Here is a 10,353-nt window from a genome sequence, read left to right on the forward strand (position 1 = left end):
GGGGATAACTCCCGCGATCACCATCACGGCCAGTCCAGAGACAGTGCGGTACGCACACGCGACCCGTAGACCCCCCCGTCTCTGTACTTGCGCAAGGCGTCTACGACATACCTCCTTGTTAAGAACGCCAGCCCATACCTCTGCGCCGTAGAGCAGCGCAGACTGCGTTGAGCTCATCAGGAGACGTCGCCTACTAGACGTAGGACCCCCAATGTTTGCCATTAGCTTACTTAACCCCGAAACTCCAGCCGCAGCCTTGTTCGCTGCTGCTTGGATTTGCTCAGAAAAGCTCATCTTTGAGTCAAGAGTCAACCCGAGGTACTTTACCGCTGATTTTGACTCGATTATCGACTCGCCGAAGGATATGGGACGCAGGGTCGAAATTCTCTTTTTAGTCAGGATGACTACTGCGGTTTTTTCCAGTGCAAGGTTGAAACCATGAGTAGTCATCCATTCGCTTACCCGCCGCATCAATATGCCGAGTCTGCTTTGCGCCTGTTCGACAGTGCGTCCAGCAACAAGCGCTGCGACATCATCTGCGTAGCCGACCAGGCGCGACTCTTCTGGCATGTCGAGTTTAAGCAGACTGTCATAGGTAGCGTTCCAAAGGTCCGGCCATAGGATGAATCCCTGTACTACCCCCGACGTGACCTCCATCCACCTTTGACCCTCTAGTGTTTCATACAGCAGGGAGCGGTTCCTCAGATAGTCCCTCAAAATCCGTAAGAGATAGTTCGGCACGTTGAAGGTATTGTCTAGTGTGCCTAGAATGTCTTTCCATCTTACGGAATTGAAGGCGTTTCCCACGTCAAGCGTTACGAGGAGCACAACCCGTCGAGATCGGCGGCTATGTGCCTCTGCTCGTCGAACGGCGTCCACGACTTGCATGACAGCATCAATTGTCGATCTCCCTGCCCTAAAACCAAACTGCCGAGGAGATAAATCTCCGGCAGCGCGTATCGCTTCAGCGAGTCTATTTCTGATGAGCTTTTCGAGCTCTTTCCCAGCAGTGTCAAGCATACATAGTGGACGGTATGAAGACAGAAATTCGGGGTCGCCTTTCACTTTAGGGATCAGCTTCCAACAAGCAGGGAAAATGCCCTCTTTCAGGCAAGCGTTGAATGCGCCGAGCAGTAGGTCTGCCCGGTGTTGGAATACCAGTTTGTATACCTCTGCTGGAATACCATCGGGTCCTAGCGCCTTCTTGTTTTTCATAGAGAGGACTGCCTGTTCCAACTCTTTTATAGAGAAAAGTGGACAGTCCTCTGCGCTCTCCGCGCCGACGTCACCATCCCATACGGGGTAGGCAGCGAAGAGTGCCCTTACATTGCGGTCCATCTGCTCGGCCTTAAATGAACAAGGTTTCTGCAGAGCCCCGATTTTTCGGGTTACCAGTTTTTAACCGAGTCCCCACGGATCCCCATTCACCTCGTTTGCTCTTGTTTATTGCGCTGCGGAGTCTCCTTTTGGCTGATTTGTACTCCATCATTATGGTACATGACTCCCCCCGGTCGCCTAGACGTCGTGTTAAGCGGCGGAGCCTGTGACACTTCTTCCGGAGCTTTGCGATTTCCACTGTCCACCAATACATGGAAGGTTTGCCGCGCCTCGATGTCGAGGTGGGCATGGAGGCTCCGCAGACCGTCGTTATCAGGTTCATTACTGAATTTACGACAGTGTCAGCTGCGGCGTCACCGCCCCCAGGAGTACCCTTCAGCGTGGCCCCACCTATTCCCAGAGTTTCGACAAACTTCCCGGTGTTCACTTTCGCGACGTTCCATACACAGAAAAATCGCTGGGGTGGCGCCTACCGAGAGTTTGTGTCCACCTCTTCGATAGCAATGTATTGGTGGTCACTTGCCGAAAAGTCTTCCAGAACTCGCCATCCGTCCACCAGCGATACCAGTGATTCCGACGCGAAGGTTACGTCTGGAATGCTTCCTTCGCAGCCCGGGCGCCGGAACGTTGGGGTAGATCCGGTGTTTAAAAATACCAGTCCTGTTCTCGCCACCATTTCCAGAATTCGTTTCCCTCTGGAATCTGTGTGAGGCATGCCCCATTCAAGTGCCCTAGCATTGAAGCCACCCTCGACCAGGATCCGCCCATCCGTGCTTAAGATAGCGTCCTCCAAAGCCTCAAGCCTCCGACGAAAGTCCGGCATCGTCCCATTCGGCGTAAGATAGACACTAAAAAACGTTATCCCTGAACACCAAATCCAGACAAAGTCGTCTCCTCGGCCTTGGGCAAGAACCCCCAGGAAGGTGCCGTCCCGAACCCAGATAGCAGCGGTACCTGATATGTCTGGGTGCCATGAAAGTGGGCCCTTGTTTTGGTACTGCTCACTTATGAGTACTAAATCAGCTTTGGTCTCCGCAGCGAACTGCGCTAGCAACTCGTGAGCGCTTGCACTCCGCTACATATTAATTTGTAGGATGCGAGTCATGTTGACCGTATCCTAGCTCTTTCCAGTTCTGCTCTGAAAACTGGACACCGCCCCGATCCCGCAGTGTGCGCAATGCTCTCATCAGTCGCGCCACGGTCCCTGCATAGGACGCAGCTTTCCTTTTCATTGCAGCTGTTCGCTTTATGGCCTGCCTGACCGCATTTACGGCATGTTGCCCTTCTGTCAGGTCCCCGACAGTTTGCAGATGTGTGCCCATAATCCAAACATGTGTAACATTTGGTTGGGGCGGCCCGAATTCGTATCCTACACACTACCCAACCAATTCTTATTTTCCCGCTGTTTAGAAGCTTCCTCGCGTATTGCTCGGCAACTTCCAACACAGCGAGTTTTTGGCCTCGGGAGTTTGTGGAGGTGATACCAATCCGGACATTGGTTACCTCCGGGCATTCGCGTTTGATGGCCTCTTCTACTTCGTTCTTTTCCGTGAGACAGTCAAGGTCTCGGATTTCTAAAGCACACGTGGGTTCCAGGCTAGAAACCAAAGCTTTTTCTCCTAGAAGCCCCTTGACTGCTTCACAGAACGTGACTTTATTTATAGTCTTCGGGCCTAGTTCGAATAAGACTCCACCACCCTTCGTTTTACGTATGGAAGGCACCTCCGCTCCGTTGTTTTCGGGTTTAATTTTGTAACGAATTTCGCTGAGGACTTCCGCAAAAGTCTTGCCTTCCGTCGGCTTAATAAGCAAAGCTGGCGGTCTAGTCCTCCTTCGTCTCCCCACCTTTTCTTTTGGCACTCCGTCCTTCGTGTCCGCTTTAGTTTTAGGCAGAGGTTTTTCTGATGGCGCGACGTGTTGTTGTCTTTTGATCCTCTACGCCTTCTTTTTTTCAGCCCTGGAGAGTACCTGAGTGAAGTCTCCTTCAGATGTCTCTTCCTCCTCTCGTTTTTTACCAAGTTGGTTCTGCAATGGGCTGTCAGCGATCCGTTTGGTACTCGTGGTGTTCTCCTCGCTAAGCGCAGTTGTTTCTGCTTCCTGCGGATTTTGTCTTACTTTCCATGTTCGCCTATAGTATGAAATCCTGTCCAGGAGCTCTTCCAGTTCTATTAGCCCGTTTTTCACCCCCTTACCGATGTTCTTCTGGAAGAACGTCGAAGATCGCATGTGCTTCACAACTGCCGTGCATTTTTAAATAAGTCTTTCCTCTTCCGCTTGCGCCAGAGTAATCGACAATCCTCCCACTCGGCTTATATTCGAAACCATTTTATTAGTTTCGGCAGTTTCCACTGTGCCTCTTTCCCCAATTATAGCACTGTGCGGTATGGTCTGGGTTCCTATCTGTGTTGCAGGTGCCGCATCACTTTCCGAGTCTTTCTCTCCGTCTGCGCGTCCCCATGTCTCGTCGGGTATTTCAGCCCTTGTTGCGTGCTTCGCTGGGCGCTGAGGCAAACGGCCAACTGGCCAAAGCGACACTCAGGTATATCACGTCCACTATAGACCCCGGGCCCCTTCTCCGGAAACTGTACGAGGCCCCAACATTCGCCAGTATCACGTCTAGCTCCGCGAATGCTTCGAGGGGAACATGTCCCCTCACATTAGTTATCCGGCTGCCCCACTCGAGAGCCGGGGACCGAACCCCGAATACTCTAGCGCAGCTCTGATATCCATCATGATTGGGGTCTCCAGTGATTCGTAGTTTCCACCTTCCTTGCTTCGAGGGGGGAGGGTGAACCTACGAGCATATACCTAGACACTGGCTTCCGTACCATATTCGGCTGCGGAGGTATGAGGAACCTCGAGAGCAACTCATAGTCATCGCGGAGCTCCGTGGCACTTACCTACTCAAGCGTTCCACTCTCCGTGTCTGCTCGTACTGGACTGCATGAAAAAGGACACAACAATCCCTTTCGTCGGTAGTGCTAGCGACAAGCCGAAGGAATACTTAGGACCATATGCAGACATCACCCTTTGAGGTAAGGATGTACCGGGCTTAGTGAACATCGGAGCTTCGGTGATTTGTATCTCCGGTGAACTGACTGAGCAAGTGCTTCGTGAAAATTTAGTCCCCATTCGAAACTTACGCCAGGACGCCAGGCAACTTTTAGGGATATCAAATTGGTGGACCTCGGCGCAAAACCAGGATGCCTGAAGTTCCTTATTAAGCCAGGCCTAGACCGGATACCGGTTGTTGCACCGTTGATGATGATCCAAAAATTACCCCTCACTTTAAAGACGGCATATGGGACTCCTCATTCCACGCTAGGAAAGGTTTCTGCTGCAGTCACAGAATTTCAATACCTTTCTAGTATTGACCTTAAAGATGCCTTCTTGCAGATACCCCTTGATGAGGCGTCAAGGGATAAGACCCCTTCGTCGTCGTCCCCGTCCCCATCGAGGTCAGTGATGTGGATCGAGGTATGGTGGGCTGCAAGGAAAATCTCGGCAATGTTATCTGCATTATGTTTGAGACCGGAGGGGGCTGGCTGATCTGGGTTTGGCTAGACAGGGGCAGGTGCAGACCAGTCGGTTGACCGTATGGTGGTTGAGAGATATGCCTGCATGTTGAATGCTTTAGTGTATAAGATTGGATGGATTGGATTTCTGATCGGATGCGTTAGGTAATGAGGTATATACGGATTTTAACGTGGCTTAAGTGTGAGGAGTATCTATGGTGATGGTGTTGGCGACGCAGGGTGCTTTTCTCCTTGATGAGATTAAGAATTCGTATAGAGAGGGTGATGAAACCTTGGTAGTTTAGGGGTCTTGAAGAGATGCTACGGCGGCAAACATCTGTCGTAATTTCTGTGTACTTTTGTACAATAGAGTCGATCTGGAAAAAGGATGGGGATGGGGGAAGTAAGATTGCGGACAGTTTGTCCGCGAATCGCCGAGGAGATGCCAGTTAGTGGCATAAATAGAAAGTAGTTAAGGTTGGGTTCGAGGTCACTGGGGCTCGGAACGGTTGGAATGTCACTAAGAGTAATGGTGCCCTAAGACAGAGTAAGAAGGTTGTTGCTTATTAGGAAGAAATCGATGTAGGACAGTGGAAAGACCGTCGGTAGGTGGGAGAGGGAATTTTGGGCGTACCAATTGGCCAAGCTCTTGCCGTTCTAATCCAGGCCGGTATTGTGCCATGAGCTATATTTGGCGTTTAGGTCGCCACGTAGTACGAAGGAGGGGGGGGGGGGGGGGGGGCGGAGTGCATTTATTATGGGGTATTGGATGTGTTCTGAGGTCTTGGGCTAGTTGCGTAATATCAGGTGGATTGGTAAGGACAATAGATACTGGCGAGAAATATGACGGAAGATTGGGTGAAGACGGAGTTCACTCATGTGAAGGGGCGATTGTTACGGGAATATAAATTTGTTGGGCTTGAAGGGGAGTTACTACCAAGATGGCAAATAAATAAATAAATAGGTTTGGTTCCGTTAAGGAGGAAGAAATCAGGATTATGAGTGGAAAGGAAATTGGATAATTCGTGACGTTTCTGTCTGCCGACGGCTGAGTTGACATTCAACAGAACTACCTTAGCAGACATTGCCCAGGGAGACCTGATAGAGGAAGGAGAGTAACGCTAGGTGCTTCTTCATTGGAGACGAGATGCTATTGTAGGTGGGGAGGAAAGAGCTGAGTTGGGTGGGCGTCTTGAAGAGGGCCTAAATCTCTGAGTTTAAGCTAATGGTTGGCGAGTAGCATTCCTAGCCTATGGATGCATAGGATAGAGGTGGGACTGAGCTTTGAGAGCAGAAGACGTTTGAGAGAGTCTGGGCTGATGGATTGGTCTGGTGAAGAGATAGGGCTAGGTTTGGAAGGATGACCGCATTGAGTTTGGCGGGCGCGAGCTTGAACAAACATCGGGCAGTTGCGATAACTCGCCGGATGCGTGTTTGGCCCACAGTTGATCTACAGTGGGATTATTGACCTGCGTTTTAGGAAGCTAGCCCCGGGGGGCTAGTTTTGCACTTAACACAACAATAGGGCAGGTTACAGTTGGACGGGGCGTGTCGACTTCGTTGGGAATTGCGGAATTGTGCAATCTCATGGAATTGGACCGTTTCGAATCCTATCAGTGAGGTTAGGACTGCTGGAATTTGGGGGAAATATGACGAGAGGTGCAAAGGTTTTGCGTTTCGACGGGATGTGCTCGACGCGTATGAGCGGGCATTAGTTACCTCGCTAGCTCCAAGGCGATGAAATTCCTCTAGGATATGTAAAATCTAGTCCACGAGGACTAGAACTGAAAAAGAAAGAAAAAAAAAGAGGAAAGATCAAGAAAAACCTCTAGGGGCTAAAAGTTCTAAATAGCTTAATGCTGGACTTACTTTAGTATGGCCAGGCAATAAGTTCTTTCATTCTTTTGAGATTGACGCTACAAAAGCAATCAATTGAATTGAATTGAAGCCTTTGTTCCCAGATGTCCTTGGAGTTGGAGAGGACTGGGAGAAAGGTTTTAAGTCGACGGCTTAGTTCCGGCAGGATAGACTTAAAAAGTTCCTGCATCTCGTTGTTGATGACCTCATGAGAATTCGATGGTGATAGCTGAGCAGGAGTTTGCTGCATTTTCCCTGACGTGGATAGCCTGTGCATACGATACACCTGGGCTTAGTTTTGATGTTGGGTTGTTTTTTATGCCTTTCTTGAGCTCTAAGGAGGCGAAACATTTCCTGTAATTAGCCGGATGTTCAGACGAACCACAGTTAATACAGGCGGGTTTTTCCTCCTGTGATTTCCCGTATTTACCTGCGCTTGCGAAGTGATGCACTTCATACACTTATAGGCATGGTACAATCGACCCAGAGTGGCCTACATATCGGCAGTTTTTACACTACGTCACCTCCTTGTTACTTGCACACTCGAATTTAACGAACGTGTTCAGGAGAGTTTCGACTTGGGCGAGCTTTGACTCTATAGTCAACTCGCCGATCGATATGGGACGCAAGGTCGGGATTCTCCTTCTGATCAGGATGACTACTTCGGTTTTTTCCAGCGCAAGGTTGAAACCGTGAGCAGTCATCCATCCGCTTACCCCTCGCATCAATATGCCGAGTCCGCTTTGCGCCTGTTCAACAGTGCGTCCGGCAACAAGTGCCGAAACGTCGTCTGCATAACCGACCAGGCGCGACTCTTCGGGCATATCGAGTTTCAACAGACTATCGTAGGAAGCGTTCCAGAGGTCCGGCCCTAGGATGGATCCCTGCGCTACTCCCGACGTGATTTCCATCCTCCTCTGGCCCTCTAGCGTCTCATAAAACAGGGAGCGGTCTTTCAGATAATCCCTCAATATCCGCAAGAGATAACTTGGCACGTGAAAGGAGTTCTCTAGTGTGTCTAGCATATCTGTCCATCTTACGGAATTGAAGGCATTTCTGACATCAAGCGTTATGAGTAGCACTATCCGTCGAAATCGGCGACTGTGTGCCCCGGCTCGATTAAACGCATCTACGACCTCCATAACAGCATCCACTGTAGATTTCCCTGTTCTAAACCCGAACTGCTTTGCTGATAATTCCCCGGCAGCACGGATCGCTTCAGCGAGTCTACCCCTGATGAGCTTCTCGAGCACTTTTCCGGCCGTGTCAAGCATACACAACGGTCGGTATGCAGACGGGAACTCCGGGTCTCCTTTACCCTTACTGATCAACGCGAGTCTGGCCACTTTTCAGCGACAAGGAAAAATGCCCTCCTCCAAGCACGCGTTGAACGCTTGGAGCAGCAATTCTGGCCGTTGGCGGAACACCAGTTTGTAAACTTCCGGCCTTCCTGTTTTTCATAGTGAAACCGCTTCTTCGAGTTCTCCCATTGTGAAAAGGGGGCAATCCACGACGCTTTCCGCGCTATTTACATCAACCCGTACAGGGAATCTGAGGAACAATGCCCGCACAATGCGGTCCATCTGGTCGGTGCTCAGTATGCAGGGCTTCCGCAGAGCCCCGATTTTCCGAGTGACAAGCTTATAGCCAAGTCCCCACGGGTCATCATTCACCTCATTAACAAGATTTTGCCAGCCGCGAGCTTTGCTTTTATTTATAGTGCTGCGGAGTCTCCTTTTTGCTGATCTATATTGTGCCTTTATGGCACATGCTTCCTCGTTGATAGTAGATAGAAGGCTTGTCGCGCCTGGGGCCTCTCCGGGGCATGGAAGCCTTACACGCCGTCGTTATTAGATTCATCACTGAATTTACGACGGTGTCAGCTGCGACACCACCACCCCCCGAAGTGCCCCCCAGCGCGGCTCTACCTGCTCCAAGAGCTTCGACGAACCTTCCGATGTTCACCGTCGCGACATTCCACACGCAGGGGGAACGTCGTGTTGGTGCTCGCCGGCAAGTAGCGTCAAACACTTCGAACGCAATGTACTGATGATCACTTGCCGAGAAGTCTTCTAGGACTCGCCACCCGTCCACCGATGATGCCAGAGATTCCGACGCAAAAGTGATATCAGGAATGCTTCCTTCACAACCTGGGCGCCGAACCGTTGACGTGGATCCAGTGTTTAAAATTACGAGCCCGGTTCTCGCCGCCATTTCCGGAATCCGTTTCCCTCTGGAGTCTGACTGAGGCATGACCCATTCAAGAGCCCTGGCATTAAAATCGCCGCCTACTAGGATTCGTCCCTCCGTGCTCGAAACGGCGTCCTCCAGAGCATCAAGCCGGCGCTGAAAGTCCGGAATCGACTCATACGGTAAACGCTAAAAAACGTTATCCCTAAACACCGGATCCATACAAATCCGTCCCCCCGGCCTTCGGCAAGAACACGAAGTCGAACGTCGTCCCGAACCCAGATGGCAGCGGTGCCCGATAAGTCGAGATACCATGAGGACGGGTCCTTGTTTCGGTATTGCTCGCTAATCAGCACTAGATCAGCATTTACTTCCGCAGCGAACTGTGCTAGCAACTGGTGAGCGGTTGCACTCTGGTGCATGTTAATTTGCAAAGTGCGGATCATACCGTCCCTCCTCGTTTTCCGTATGAAAGGCACCTGCGCTCCGTTGTCTTCGGGTTTCACCCTGTAGCGGATTTCACTAAGAACTTCCGCAAATGTCTTACCTTCCGTCGGCAGAGCAGAGCCGACGGTCTAGTCCTTCTTCGTTTCCTCGTTTTTTCTGCTCTTGGCTTTTGGTTGACAGCCTTCATGTCTTTGGATAGACGTGTCTCTGGTAGCAGAGCCAGTTGTTTCCATTTTTCCTTCTTCACCTTCTTTTTTTTGGCCCTGGAAACTACTTCGGTAAAGTCTCCTTCGGGCACGTTGTCCTCTTTCCGCTTTTTCCGCAGTTCGTTTTGCAGTGGGCTGTCTGGGGTCCACTTGACGCAAGCAGCGTTCTCAGCGGGGAGTGCGGCTGTTTCTGCTCTCCTCGTTCGCTTATAGGCGGAGATGCGGCCCAATAATTCTTCCAGTTCCATCAGCACGTTTTTGACGCCTTTGCTGATGTTCTCCTGGAGGAACGATGCCGACCGCATACGCTTCATCACTCATGAGCCTTTCCTCTTCGACTTTAGCGAGGACAGTCGACTGCACTTCCACTCGGTTTGTGTCCGAATCCATCTGCTCAGGACTAGCGATTCTGACTGAACTTACTTCTGGAACAGGAGCACTACAAGGTATTGGAATTACCATCTCTGCACGGTCAGTCACGCCACTTGATGGGGCTTCCTCTTTATTTAGCCGTCTCAGTGTCACATCGGGTATGTCAGCCCTCGCTGCCTCTTTCGCTGATAGCTGCGGTGAGCGATACATTTTTGTGTTTCGCCCAAACACACTCAGCTCTTCCTCCTTCCTTGTTGTTTCGTCGATTTTTTTTTATTAATATATGTTTATTCGCTATGAAAAAGTAAGTAGTAAGGTTCAAGGTTTGGTGATCTTAGGTTGGGACACCTCCCGAAGTTTTCTCACGGTTCTTTCCTGTTACAAAGTCAAAGAGCTGATGATTTTCGGTTCAGTGCTCTAAATTGTCA

Source organism: Hermetia illucens, chromosome 7 (assembly GCF_905115235.1).
Source record: "Hermetia illucens chromosome 7, iHerIll2.2.curated.20191125, whole genome shotgun sequence".
NCBI classification, from domain to species: domain Eukaryota; kingdom Metazoa; phylum Arthropoda; class Insecta; order Diptera; family Stratiomyidae; genus Hermetia; species Hermetia illucens.